The sequence below is a fragment of the Strix uralensis genome, chromosome Z (genome assembly GCF_047716275.1).
Source record: "Strix uralensis isolate ZFMK-TIS-50842 chromosome Z, bStrUra1, whole genome shotgun sequence".
Lineage (NCBI taxonomy): Eukaryota > Metazoa > Chordata > Aves > Strigiformes > Strigidae > Strix > Strix uralensis.
In genome coordinates this window covers 3,891,922-3,907,232 of record NC_134012.1, presented here as the reverse complement: position 1 = coordinate 3,907,232, position 15,311 = coordinate 3,891,922, and the positions used below count along the sequence as shown (strand labels likewise).

The following is a 15,311-nucleotide window of genomic DNA, read 5'->3' as shown; positions in this document are numbered from 1 at the left end:
TTTGGCAATAGCAAAAGGAGTAGAGCGTTTCTGCTCATTTAAATAAATTCCTAGGTGCTTCTCACTAGCTGATCATGTCTATTATCACAGAAGTTAGAACAAATTCAAAATCAAATAGAAAAGCTGACAACCTCTATTCTGTTACCCAGATCATCTCCAAAATGGGTGCTCTTTCAAAAATACACGTTCTTCCAGAAAACCTAGGTTTGCACAAGCAAGTGCACAGTTGAACATTTAATTGTCACAGAATCCACATAGGGTTTTTCAGAAATTACATAGCCCGGTTAATATTTCAGCACATCCCAAACATTTTTCTTTCTGACATCAGTCCTGATCATTTCCACTTTTGTTTCTGAGTACTCTTTCTGGGTGTAAAGAGATTATAACAGAAAATCCAAACTAAAGAATTGTAATTTTAAAACTGATTGGCTAAAATATTAATTTTTCTTCCAGAAGTAAGTTCTGTAATTCAGGTTCTTTCTGTTCGTGACTGCTGCTGTATTTACAAGTGTTTCTCTAACTCTGGTTAACATCACAGTTTGTGCAGGGCAGTCATGGATTTAAAGTTTGTCACAAACTTTTTATTTTTAAAATATTTTTGCTATGTCTACTAGGGACTAATGAGAACTACTGAGAGAAGCAGCCATAGCCCATGAAGCAGCTGAAATGTACACACCAAGGTAGTATAACGGAAACTAATGCTAAAACTGCAAGCAGAAAAATGCTCTTGATATTAGGATAGACTGAAAGTGTTAACACTGATAAGACAGGGAATGTGGAAGGAGTTGGGTCTTAGTCAAGGCAGGCGTGTGCTCTCTGGAAAGAAGAAAACCAAGATATTGCTTCCACAAAGGAGGGTGCCAAGGGGTCTCTTCCTTCCTTTCCTGCAGAAAACTAGATAATTCTGATTATCATTTAAGCTTGTCAGGAAATGAGTAGGAGGATGTTTGCTGGTCATTCTCCTTTTTTCCATAATAAGAGTCATGGTGGGGTAAGAACCACCTCTCTACTTTGCAGGGTAACGGTGTCTAGAACAATGCAACTCCTCAGCTCATGATTTCAAAACACTTTAGATGAGTTTCTAAATATGAAAAGAACATGTGAAAATGAAAGAAAAGAGGTTAAACAGCTGTATTTCTAGAAGATGGACAGAATCAAGAACAAGATTTATTTCTGTGACTAAGCTATAACCAACCACAATATAAGGTGTGTTTTAAAAAAGCTGGAATGAGCTATCTGAAATCCTGCTTCATTTTCCAAAAGATGTTTTATACATAAAGTCTACTTCACAATGCATATACCTTGAAGATACTGAGTCCAATTAGGCCATGGTGATTTAGTTTTTGGCTGGAATTGCAGGAGCCAGTTCAATCCTGCGAACAGACATCAATCAGCAAATCTGTGTAATTGCCAGAATCATGCACGTGAATGAGGCACGCGCTTGTGCATATAGAGTGTGGCTGAAATCCAGCCACCTCACCTTCTATACACCGGGACTATGCAGAAAGGTTTCAGTACATTTGTAAATCGATTAGATTGTACTTGGCTGTACTTTTTAGATCTCAGGCATTCAGTTAGGGAGTTGTGCTAGTCAGGGAAGCACCACATCACCTATTCGCGCTAGCCAAGGAGCTGATCCAAGTGCTTTCCTTGTAAACTGGTTACGTCTGTCACGTAAATCAGAGAGAGAGAGCCCAGCATCCCAGCATGGCACATTGGGAGATCATTGCTTAAGCTATAATCACATTTTGGAATGTAGAAAAAAATCATAAAACAATATAGAGATGGAAGCAGTTTTCAATCTGCTCTAGAGAAAAAGGGATCTGGAGCCCACTTTGGCTCCTGTGCTACAGCAGAGCTATGTAGCAAGCCTCAGGCTTTTCTCCTGCTTCAGCTATCTGGCTGATGTGATTTGTAAACTTAGGCACAATCAGTAGGATGATGACTGCTGAGTCTTATTTTAGATGGACAGTTTTCATGTTCAACATGTTTTTAAATGAAAGCAATTTTTAATCAGCCCTTTAAAAATAGTACTGCAGAGTATTGGCATCTGTCGTGTATTATGAGAATATATTTGTCAAGCATGCAAAATAACAAATGCTTTCAAGTATTTGACTGTCCGCAGGCGACTACAAAAGATCCCAGACCTTTGCAACTGGGTATCAGAGAGTTTGGCGGAAGGAGGTTTGCATCACCATGTTGTAGCAGGGTTAAATAATTTGCACCTGATCAATACTCAGTCAAAGTGCTTCAAGAGGGAAGAAAGTGGGTTATTTCAGTGCATCACGAGAGAATCTGAACTACACTGAAACCTTGAATTGCTTCACTATAGTATCCAAGCACCTGGAGTAACCTGGTGCTGAACTTGGGGCTCTGGCCACCGCTCTGTGAGGCATTAAAAAAGCTCAGATCTTTTTAATAACAGTATCTAACAGCCTGATCACCATAATGCTGCATCAAAGTGGTTGGATTACCTCAGCGCAGTATCAAAGAGCTTATCAAAAGCTTGGGCTCGAGCACACCAACAGTGACAGCAGCTGCTATGTTTTAAACAAATTCTGACTACAAGTTCATTTCCAGCTTTCCTTTCCCTCAATATTTGTAACAATTTTGTTGTGATATACAAAAAAACACCCCATAGTGAGGCTAGTATGGCAGCAATACAATACTCCAGCAGTCACAGGAGTTAAGCAAAATGCTTTCTGATGTGACACATTTCAGAAAGTATAAAGTGAGGGATAAGAAACAGAAAAACTATGTGATCCTCTTTTTATTCTCCTTCACTCCCCCACCTCCACCTCTCTGCCTTTCTATTGCCAGTCTTTTATGTCTGCAAAGACTCAAAGTAACAGGAACAGGGGAGTGAAGGAGAAATATTTATGTCAGAGATGTAATACTTGGAGGAATTCAGCACCTAATAAGAGCACCATTTTTTTCATGAGCTTGTGAAAGGTTAGAAATAACGAGGGCAGTAGCACAACAGCGGCAGTCTGAGGTTAGTAAAGTCCAGACACGAGGATATTCAACCAGCAGCAGAGAAGGAAAACAACAGCTGGCATAAGCCATCATCATATGTCTTGATCTTGGCCAGGGACAGGTGGTCAGAGCAACTCCACACCCTTCTCTCCGTACGATGCTTTGGAGCCGGACACACAAGTATCTGGGCCTGGAATGCTGCTTTAATACTCCGTTTCTTAGATCTTTCTGTTTTATTTTTGGAAATGCACAATTCCCACACTGCCGGAGCCTCTCTGGCTTGCACCGAGATGCTAAGACATTAGGGATGGGATGCTCTCCACCTCCGGTGGGAGGGTGTCTCCTAGCCGTAGAGCAATGTGGACGTCTTCATGCAGCCTGCTCACTTTATCAACCTCAGAGGAGCGCGGGGACTGCAGCTGCTGCCGGAGGGGAGGGATCACAGGATTGTGCTGGGAGACAAATGTGGTCTGGGTGGATGGGGTGGGTGGGAGCCTTAGGATTCCTCCCCAGGACAGCTCTATTTATGTCTGTCACCATCCAGCCTTCCTGTGGGTCACATTGACACCCACCTCCCCCGCTTAGTGAGCTGCACGCACACATCTGTGCATGTCGTAAGAAAAATCACTGGCATCGCCTAACGAGTCCCACGAGGCACACATCTAGCCTCAGCTTGCAAGCATTGTGTGCACGGGCTCTGCCCTTCCACTCTGTTGCCTTCAAGTTTTGAAGCCAATACGGCCGCGTCGGGCAGGAGCGCCAGGGGCGAGGGGGGGAAATGCACGCTTGTATTTTGAAGAACCCAACCCCAAAACCCGCTATAAAAGCATGTGTCAAATGGGTAGTGATTCATTCTCCCGGTGAATTAGGATCAACTGTTCTCCAAAGGCCACACAAAGACAGGCTCTCCTGGAGGTACTGCCCAGAGGTGGCTCTCCGCCGGCTTGTGCAGACAGGCATGGTATCACTTAACAGGAATCACTGTGATTTACAAATGAGGAACAACAGATTTTGGAAACTATAATTGTGGTTATTGGGCAACATCGTCTAGCTCATAGCTCAAAACTTGACACTTACTGACTTTAATAAGGTTGTGTAATCCACCAAGAGGAGAGGAAAAACCCCGTTGCAGAGCCGTGTGTGGCGCTTCACACGTGAGCAGCAAACGGCAGCTGGGTGCCCAGAGGACTTTCAGACTTCATGCCAGCAGAGAGCATTTTCCATCCTAATGCAGAGCAAAACACTAGGGTGAAAATCCTGGCTGTGCCGCAGTAAGTAGACGTTTTAACGCTGACGACAGTGGGACCGGGTCGTGCTCACAAATTGTTTAATAAAGGTCAAAGAAACAGGATATGAGTGCAGAAAATGTTACAGTTGGAGGGGGCAGAAAGCCAGTCTGCTTTCTCCGCTTGGCTTTGGTAGATTTGTCTTCCCTGGTGTTTGACAAAGAAAGAAGCATAATAATGTGAAAGGAATAATATGTTCAAACCCATAAAGTTTAATTCATAGGTTTAAGAGGCATGTTTTGGATGAAAGCCTCAGCTGTTTTAACACAGATCTAGTAAATGGGAATTTGTTCTTGCTCCCAATGCTTCCAACCAAATATTGTTCTTATTAAAATGTATGTGTCTACTTATGGTTGTGCTAAAGCATTTCATTTTTTAAGATGAAAATCCGGTGCTTGAAATAAACTGTGCTAATATATGTCTAAATATTAAGAAATACATAGATAGATAGACTATATAGAAAATTCTGTTTAGACAGACACAGTAACTCTTTCAGAGATGTCAGGAGCTCATTACTGGTTTTCCATTTTCAGAGATGAAGAAAGAGAGACACAACAATTACCCACAGTTAAGATGAACAGTAAAATCACAAACAGAATTTAGGTATGCTAACTTGTAGTGTCTAGATCACTTGCCAGACCACATAAACTGTTAGCAGAAATTGCCACTATCTATTTTCATCTGTTGCTGTAATGATGAATTACTAATCATTATACTTTATTTTATAGGAAAAAAGATTAGAGAATGGCCATATAGGAATAAAGTTCTGGTATCAGAAACAAAGCATCAGTTCAAGATCCACATTTAAAAAGTCTATGAGTCAGTTTTGGTACTTCTGAAAGGACATCCTCCGTGCCTCACGGCAAAGGTATCTGTGCAGGTGAGACCACGAAGGTAAACACAATTACCCTCGGTTGGCAAAAATATCAGGGACATATTCTTAGAGGATGAGATAACTTGGTAGCTGAGTTGCCTATGGAGAACATGTCCCTGTGTGCTTGCTTGAGATAGCTGGACATGACCCAGCTCCTCCAGAAGACGTGCAACCGGGTTAGCGTTGTGCTCTGCCAGAGGTGGTTGGTCACACTAAACTTCTATACTTGATCTGGATCCTGCACAGAGGAGCCTGTGAATCTTTCCGTCATCATACATGTGGACATACCAACCGTCAAGTCATGTGCAGATCAGGAAGTGATTTTTTTCTGAGATTTCCAAATGGCATTCTGTGGTCAACCATTTATGGAAGGTATGGGTCTTCAAATATGGAAAACAAAACTCAGTAAGAGGTCACAAACATATACTGTTTAGATAAAATCAAACCTTATTCACTTTGTGGCACACTTATAATCTCGTTAATACTAGTTCTATAAAGTAAAATATGTGTGTGGGGAAAAAATGTAGTCTCAAACAGCAAATACACCGGAGAAAATGTGTGATTTCCTATCGATATACTAAATGTTCAAAGTACACAATGCAAGTTATTCATTCAGCTCCACTTACACTTTGCCACAAGGAAAGTAGGGAAAGTGACTATGCTTGCCCTCTCCTTTTCCACTCTCTCAAAGACCCCAGACACCCTTCATCTCCATCTCCACTGAAACCACAAGCTCTTCTGCTCCAGTGGAATTCTGTGTTTCTGCTCCTTGCAGCAGATAAAATATTTAGCAAGGAGTAAGCCAAGACCCTCAAACTAATTGTACTTGAACCCAGACCTCAAGATGCACAATGTTAATTTATGGTTAATTTCACCAAGCATTTTCCAATCCCACAACACTGTTCCAGTAGCCAAGACTAACTTCACTTTATTGGGAATGCCCACTGGAGACATCTTCAGAGATTAATTTCTCAAGACAGTTGGAGCTGACTGGAGATAGCGTGCTTGTTTCAAAGTGTTTCTGGTAGAGGACAGAGATGATAAATTTGGGTTGCTGCTAACAGCAATAGGAATGAAGGCTCTATGGAAGTGATTTTAGTCATGGCCAGGGGCATCGATTAGTTTGCACAAGAGTGTTTCTTAGGGGACATTCAGATGGGTGTAGTATAAGACCGGTGGGGCAAGAGCTCTTCAGTAGATAGTCTTGTGCTATTCAGTCTTGTGGAACATACATAAAAAAGAAGGAGACAGACCCATTTTTTCAGTCTTGTGGAACATACATAAAAAAGGAGGAGACAGACCCATTTTTGTATTTCAGCTTTAATAGCATTTTCTTTCTCTAGACTGAATTCTGTTTTCCTCTACACTGGAAAAATCTGAAGTGATTCCATCAAAGCAAAATACATCACAGCCATATAAAATGGAGGTGACTTTAGAAACAGGCTCAGTTTGTTACAAGGAACCAAGCCAAGAAACAGTAGTTCTTGAAATAAAAGCAGCAAGGTAGCAATCCATACTCCTAACCACTTCACAACCAATCAAACCAATCAAACCATGATGTTTTGCAAAACAGAGGTGTCAAAATAAAGCTTACAGAGAAAGATTTTTAAAACTTCCCCCTCCACTTTCCCCAAAGGCTTTTTGATGGATTCTGCTGTCATGGTGGAGTGTTGCTCTTCCTTCTACTGCAGTGGCAAATCTGGGAGTATTACCTTATAAATAGGTTGCTGGACTAACTACAAGATGATCAGGTGGACTTGTAGGCCTTTGACTTGCTGTTAGTTCTTCAGTAACTTTAGGAAAGCCTTTACCATCCAAATTAAGAAGTGAATGTTCTCACACAAAGTCATTCCTTCTTTAAGAAGCATACCAAGATCACAGGTACACATTATCAGATGGGCTAGCAAAGAAGTATTACCGGATTTACTTGTGAGTGGTCTCATTGCTTACCATTTAGGGATCACAGAATCACAGAATCATCTAGGCTGGAAAAGACCTAGATCAAGTAGCTGGAAGATCTTAGAGCCAGAACTTTAAAGAGGAAATGTGCAACTAGGGAAAAGCCAGGTCAAATGACAGGTAGAGAGCCAAATGTCACCGAGATGATCGTGTTGCTTAAAATGAGTTCAGGCCTTCCCCCAAAACAAAACACTAGATTACTTTAATAATTGAAAACATTATTTGCTGAAGAAAATAAGAGAATTAAGGATAGCTACCATGTTTAATTGTCTCATACTGTTTTTAATAGAATCCTAATAAGTAAATGACCTTTAAAAATAGGGAATTAAGTGCAACACTTTCATAATTCATTACTTTAAAAAGAAAAAGGAAGTAATTTTTCAAGACTATAAAAAATACATAATTTAGCATCATAGAGCAGTGGAAGATCTTTAGATATAAGAGGGAAGGGGAGGCAGAATTAGCCAACAATAATATTATGATTAACAAAACAGTAACTGGGAAAATTAATTTTCTTCCCCTCCCACTCTCCATATTGAGTTTACAGCCTGTGCCATTTTTCCACACATTTACTTTCTTCCTAATAGAGTTGTTACCTGACACACTTTAGAAGTGAGTTGGTGAGGGACTGAACAGCTTAGGAGACTCAAGTGTATCACACCTAGTCGTTTAAATATTACTCAAATATTATTTACTTTTTTAAAATTCTGATTTAATGACTAATTTTTTTTAAAAATCCATAGATCTTTCTGTATGGTATTGTTCATTTAAGAATTAAAATTAGGCTACACTTGGAATGTCACTTAATATTAGTAAAGTTCCTTCTTTTAGACTGTTAACTGATGTATTAATGTATAAATAACTTTTTTCTTTTTTTTTTTTTTTTTTTTTTCTCAATAGCTTTCTAGAGCAACTATAAGTGCCCCACAGATTGGTCCTCCTACAATTTGATCAACCTTGTTTCAGGACACAAAACTCAGTGAATAAACAAAAAAGAAGGAAAATTATTAGGATGTGCCTTATACACTCAGTTACCAGGATAAAGTGATGACAGAGTGAACAAAAAAAGCTACAGAATAATAGTCATACTTTGAACTTAATTTCTACAAGGCTGAATAAACTATCTCAAAATGAAATACACTGTAGAAACAGATTCTTACACATTCACTATTAAAATTGTGGTGATATTATAATTTCATATGGTTTAATCTCCTACTCATTCCATATTCTTATATATAGTTTAGCAACTTCTATACAATACCCACATGCGTCTGTTAATTCTTTGCATGCTAGTGTATATGCACTAAAGACCTTAAACTTAATAAAAAAGGTAGAGTAAATATAGGATCTAAATAATTCATTATTATAAAATATCACACCCCTTCCCACGCTGCTACTGTTTGTTGCATTTCTTCCAGCGAGGTAAGGAGCAGCTTTTGGGTAGACTCCTGTAGAGTGCTGCTGTAGCTGCCTGCAAGCACATGAAGCTGAGCCAGATGGGGCCAGATCAAGTCCTCCCTGTAACCTCAGATACTGTAGGCACAAGAAAATGAGTTTTGGCTGAATACATGATGATTATTAACCCACAGAAACTGGGTGAGTTGAAAGCCACATCATCACCGCTCATCGGGCAGATGTGCAATAGGAAACCAAACACCCATTGGAAAATTCACGTAAATAATCACAAACCAGGGCAAGACTGGCATGTCCTCTGGGACAGAAACCCCAGCCACCGCGCTGGATAATCCTGACCCTTTTTGTTGTTTCTCCCTGGCCCACTGAGTCACCGTTCAATGGCCAGTGGAACAGCTCCAGTAAAGCCTGATGAGTACATTGTTCCCTCCTACCGCAAATTGACTATAATTTGACAGTTCAGCTACCCTCATGAGAGATACGTGTTGGAAACCTTGGAGGCTGAGAAATTAATTGAATCTGAGTCTCCCATCTGTTGAGCGAGGGCTCTAATCGCTGAGCTGTTGTGTAATGGAGAGCCTACCTTCTCCTCTTCCATTTGTACTTCTCGAGTAATTAGTGAACCACTCTTCTGTTGTGGTTTTTGCTTGTTTTATTTGTTGGTTTTTTGCTTTGCAAAGAAAAGCATCATTATATCTTGTCAGGACAAGTTTTTGGACTGCAGCAGAGGGAACATCTAACTGGTAGCTCTGATAAAGGCTCCTAAGTCCCAGGATGGAGCTGCTCTGAGACTACCCCTCTGTCCCCCCTCTCTTTGCTACGCTTAAGCATCTCCCTTCTCATTTTTCAGCCTTTTCTACCTCTCTGATGTACTGATCGAAGAGCTATTGCCTTACTCAGAGAGAAGGATTCTGCTACAGGTGCTTAAAAATTAGGCAAAAGGTTTGAACCAAAGTGCTTTTTTCCCTCTGCATGGTATAGAGGTCAGCCAGCTGCTTTTGGTGGTGATTTTGACCCCCTGGCAGCACCGTGGGGGCAATAACCTGTTTGCTCATAGCGGACATAGCCAGTCTTGCAGTGAGTTTGCTGTGCCATGCAAACTTTGCAGAAGCCCTGGGAACAGGTATTTCACAACAGGGATCCAGATACACGCACTGCTTCGGCTGCAGGTGACAGATTCCTGCTTGGTGCAGCCGAGGACAAGCCAACTGCTTATGTACAGGGTGGGAACGTTGTTAGCTGCGGGGGTCCTAGACTGTTTACTTGCCAATAGACTTTTTGGATGCCTGGGGAAAGACCAAGAGGCCACTTTTCTGTGTGAGTGCTAAGAGACCCAGGGGAAAATCTGTATGCTGTGATTGTGCTATGGCAAATATAGGAGGCTGTTTCTGCAACAGGATGTGTGGCAAAACGCAGATGTAAAGGTATCACACCGAAACCTTAAAATGATGTATATCAGTCACCAACAAAGCATGAAACTACACAAAAAACCAACAGCTTTCCTTATTTTGTTTAAAGGATATTTCTAATATTTGAAAGATGGTTTAAGGTGTTTTGTAGAAAGTTTTGCTTTGCACCAGCATTCTGCGCTTGTTTTGCTACAGAACTTCACGATATTCTGTCTGAAAACAAAACGGGAACTATTGACATCTGCTTGCTTTGCTTTCAAACATGTAAACTCTCATGTTAAAGATTGAGCCACATTTTCTGAAAAATACCAGAGGACCTCTTCATCAAGTTCCTATCTATTTTCTTTTGACATTGAGAGCTGAGCTGAGAGTGCCTGCAAAACTCCAAACTATGTGGCATGGGTAAATTCAAGAGGTTGTGCTTGTCTAGACTGATTATAAATATACACAGATAAACAAGTACTGTCCTTTCTTAGTATTTTGATTAGTTTTGATTGTTGTTCACTTCACTGGAAAACACTGAGGTATTTTTTAATTATATTTTTCATTTCGACTCCCAGACTAAGATTTTATTTGCCAGTCTGTAGCCTTGAGACAATTTTAATGGCTGAGCTATAACTGAAGAAATACATTTACAACGAAAGTAACCATATACTTGAACCAAAAAAGTCCAAACACTTTTCCTGAATATGTAGTATTACATGTATATTACAGGTTTCCAAATGAAACATCCAAGACACCAAAAAACTGAGGAAGACCCATCAGACACTAAGACTTAAGTCTGCTTTTCTATCTAAATGCAATTTTCATGAAATTCATACATTTTAAGCAAATCTTCTAAATTAACTGAACCCTTACTTGTTTTTCTTTGTATGTTTGTTGCAGGGGGACTTAATGATTTAACTAGTATTTTTAATCCTAATGTCTTTGGGAAAGCAATCTTGGTCTTCCATATAGTGGCCAACATTCCTCTCTCCCATAGGGACCACAAGTATTTCAAGATACTTGATTTAGAAAATCTCCAGTAAACCTGAAGGGAATTTTGAGGCGAGCCTGATCTTAGGAAAAAAACATTACACTGGAAACTGGTAGACCTGAATTCTGTTCCCAGCCTCTCTACAAATCTGCTGAGCTGCTTAGGCAAGTTATTATCCATCTATCTCTTTGCTTATCCTTTGCATGGTTTTTCTTTTTTGTTGTTAATCCAGCCAATGTAAATTTTATATTGTATGAGTCCTAAAAAATGTGACTAATTCTTACCTGACATTCCATGTGATGGTTTAATACAAATAATATTAATAACTTTTGATAATGATTAATTAGTGTTTTGAACAAAAGTGTATTTGTCATAAATCTGAAAACTGGAATGGTCAGATTTTCCCATCCCTACATGCTTGGGAACAGGAGATGACAGGTTTTTACAGTCTTAGCAGTATTCTGTGTGAAAAGATCCATGTCCATGGTTGAAAATCTGGCATTGAGTACTCATCTCAGCTTACTAAATATGTGATATGTTTATATGCAGTGTTTTTTTGTGCATTATAAGATCTTGGTCATGAAATCTGAATATGAAACATATCTCTGAAGATTTGTGAGAATTGTGAACAGTTACGCACAATATTTCCATTTTTTGGCTGGTCTATACCAATAAAACTTAAATCAAGGAAGAAAGGTAAAAATCACAAGACAACTACTTTCTCACACCTTCATGCCTTATCCAAAAGACAGAATTATAAAAAAGAATTGTAAGGAGTAGATGCTAAACTTTCAGAATTCTTTACAGATTCAGAGGTAAGAAATTAATTTGTCCCAATGTAAAATATGATTTATGAATGGGGTAATATTTCTTGTATTAGTAAGAGTGGTTAAAAGCTCTGAAGCCAGACTAATTCAAGGGAGAATTTATGATATCCTAACACAAACTAGAGTGAAGCACCACACGAAAAAAAGTGGAAAGCATGAGATATAACAGCAGTATAAAACACAACAAGATTCTCATAAACATAATGGGACTTTTTGCAAAAAAACGCTCTTGTTTTGTCAAACAGATAAACTAGAAGCACATCAGAGTATTCTCCTGGAAACATTTCTTTCACTTCTGATACTGTTCCTCTACAATCTAGGAAATGGGTAAGCATCTCAATGTACCAGATACCTTAGTAAGAAAAAGTTTGGTGGCATCTTGAAATCAGTAATCCTAGCCTTCATTATATGCAAAAATGCACAACAGAGAAAAGAAACTGGCACTTGGAGTATTTTGCTGTTGACATCATTGATTTCACACTTCTACCCATAGATCAGTTCTTAAATATGGAGGCAGGTACACACCGTGCTTTCCCCTTGGTGATTTGAAAGTTTCAGTCTTCACTAGGCTAAATGCTGGAAGAGAAAACATGTAAATAGGAAGAGAAAAAGAAGGGAATTTGAGAGCCACAGTTGTAAAACTCTAACATTACACACAGTAATTGCATGTTGTGATATGGTTTCATGTTAATTGTGATGATAAAGTTACTCAATCTCAAAGTTTTCTCAAAAGTTTTCTCAAGTCCCTGCCAGAACCATATTTTTGGATGACCACTGTATATTGTAGTGAACTTAGGCTGTCAAATACACATTTGAAAGATGATGAATATAACATTTGACTTAATCTTCTGTCTGCACAGCTGACACAGAGTTCCTCCATGAAGTACACGGAGTACATGGAACTGGGCTGGGGCACCATGCTCCAGCAGTGGGTGCACGCTGTACCCGCTCTTGATACAGTTCTGTTCCTGTCCTTTCTAAAAATACCAGTAGTCCACAGGGAGATGGAGCAAAGAAAATTTCCTTTCCTTGTCATCCCTTTTCCCTGTTTTGTCCTTGCCTCAGTGATTTATTGTAGATTTTATTACATGTTAAAATATGACTTCAATGCAAACTTTAAAGCAAGCCCTTTACAGTTACAAAGCTTAGCCATTAACAACAGGCGTGGGAAGCTAAACTCTCAGCAGCTTTCTGCATTGCCCTTTACACAAGGCAAACTGTAAAATGATATGATCCAATAACAAATGAAGAACTGATCCCAGTGGCCTCAGTGCAGACATGGCTTTCCGTTCTATAATGCGTGCCTGAAAGCAGAATATGGTTAAAAACCTTGGCGGCGGTGAGTTACAGGAATAGCTGGCACTTCCAGGAATGAGACCATTCCTAATAAATCTGTGGACATTGAGTTTACCACAACAACGGCAAGTTTTCTTACATTTGTGTGACAGACCATCGGAATATGTTTTTTACTGAACTTCCATAAACCCTGCCGGTGGAACAGGACTGCCAGACAGCGAGAGAGCACTCTGAAACATCACCTTGGAAAAGCCGCCAAAGGGATATTTGTGTGTTTAGGGGATACTGTGCTTCCACTTGCCAAAGGTAATTTTGTTAAAGGATTTGAGGAGTGCAAAAATATAGTCTCTAATGACATGGCCATGTGCTTGCTACCTTCCAAAACTAACAGTACCTGCAGAGAATCCTAATTTCCTTCTAGCTCTGCTTTACTTTCCTGATTGTAGTAAAAACATACAATCTGAATGGGAAGGATTTTTTTTTTCACTGCTCATTTACCAGTTTTTATAATCTTCTTGTGGATTAACACTAAGTCTAGCATGCAAAAGTATCTTTCCACAGGATGTAATCTGCTTAAAGACTGAATGGTTTTGGCCTATGGCAATGGTTGAAAAGATAGTATAGCCTTCCTCAGGCTCTCACATCTGGCTTGTACTCATGGAAAAAAAAAATAAACAAGAAGAAAAAAAATCCCAGAAGACTAGCTGCCTTATTTTGTTACTAAATATTGCACACTTAGAAGCCACCTCATCTTAGAACTTTACAAATATGTAAGACTGCCTTTGAGAGCTACACATTTAAGCCATTTATGCCAAGAATCAAAACACAAGTTTCATGGTAACTATCTAAAATGCTACTTCTTTCTTTAAATCATGGTTATATCCTGATTCTGGGCAGTAAGGGATAAATGCTCATGATGCAGCTGTATTCAAGTTAATTTGGAGACAAACCAAGTGAGCATCTGACCCTGTGTTTTTGGCACAGATATACCATCACCTACATTATGAGAATATTCAGTGCTATTGAAAACCTTCGCAGAGGCACTGGTAGCTTAATTAGTAGAATTTCAATGCAGGTTATGCATACATTTACCTTCTTTCCTAAATTTTTGCAGCAGAGGCAAGCACACATTAACCCTGGAGCTGCTCATCTGTAAGAACCGTAACCGTGGACACGTCAGTTCCTTCAGCTCAGGCAGATCCATCACAGCTGTCACCATGGCTCCCTCACCTTCCCACCCCTTTTGTGCTGAGTGACACAATGGCACCAGGATGGACCTGCAGTCACGTGTCCGCCCCCAAACAGCCATGCTGAACGAGTCCTTCAATAACCAAATTATACAACAGTGATGAATACACATTTATCACTGCACTGCTCCAATGGTGCTACTGAGTCAGCTCGAGACCACAAACAGTAAAGCCCTGTTTTAATGGCCAACACCAGACATAAAATTTATGCTCCTCTGGCTGCCTGTGGTTGCTGTTCTAGCTGCTGAATAAATGGCTCTATCTTCAAAAGATCTGGTTGACCTGCTGATTTGAAACCGCTTCCCAGCAGCAGTTAACAGTGGACCCCCAGCTGAGATCAAAGATGGCCCTGTCTGCATGCAAAAGAGGCCTTTTGAGGCAGCAGAAGCATGAGCATCTCTGCTGTGGAAGTGCAGCCTGAAAGCATCCAGGCTGCCCATCTCTGGCAGCAAATAATTAGGGCCTGATCCAGCACTCTGCAAGCTCCCCGGGAGGGCAATTACAGAAAGCGCTGCCCTGGCCCCTTGGTATTGCCTGCAACGTTTTCTTTAGAAAAAGGGAGAGAACTCACCTGTGTTTCAACCTGATTAATTTACAATGCTGTCTTCAATAGAGCTACTAGATGATCTCATTTTGTTTTGCTTTCCATGAATGCGGCAAGGACCAGATCTTCTCCAACATCTCCCTATCCCCCTATCTTCTGTAGACCCAAACCCCTCTCTGAACTTGGCTCTTGGGAAAACTGTATGCCTGTGGCAGAAATAAACCCAGGGTTGCAGTAACATGGATGTGATTAAACTCACTGCTTCTTATGAAAGTTTTATTTTAAACCACATGCAATTTTCCCTAGCATAGTCGGCATTGATACAACTCTCCACTAATGGGGTGAATCTTTAGTGACTTGGGTTAATACAGATTTTTATGAATCTGGACATGTTGTTCTGGAGTACAGGAGGAACAGGAATTAAATGTCTTTTCTTTTTGTTGAACATTTCTGTGAAATACATTGGGTGAAATTTTGCACTTTTAAGAACTAGCAGACAAATAT

At 40.0% G+C, this 15,311-nt stretch overlaps 1 long non-coding RNA gene across 1 annotated transcript; it reads left to right on the top strand.

Annotated features, from left to right (window-relative positions):
• Window positions 1-13,068: 13,068 nt before the first annotated feature.
• LOC141937395 (uncharacterized) lies at window positions 13,069-14,533 on the top strand. The gene is made up of 2 exons (XR_012626947.1): window positions 13,069-13,322; window positions 14,131-14,533. It is a non-coding gene; the product is annotated as an uncharacterized LOC141937395 (long non-coding RNA).
• The last annotated feature ends 778 nt before the right edge of the window (window positions 14,534-15,311 follow it).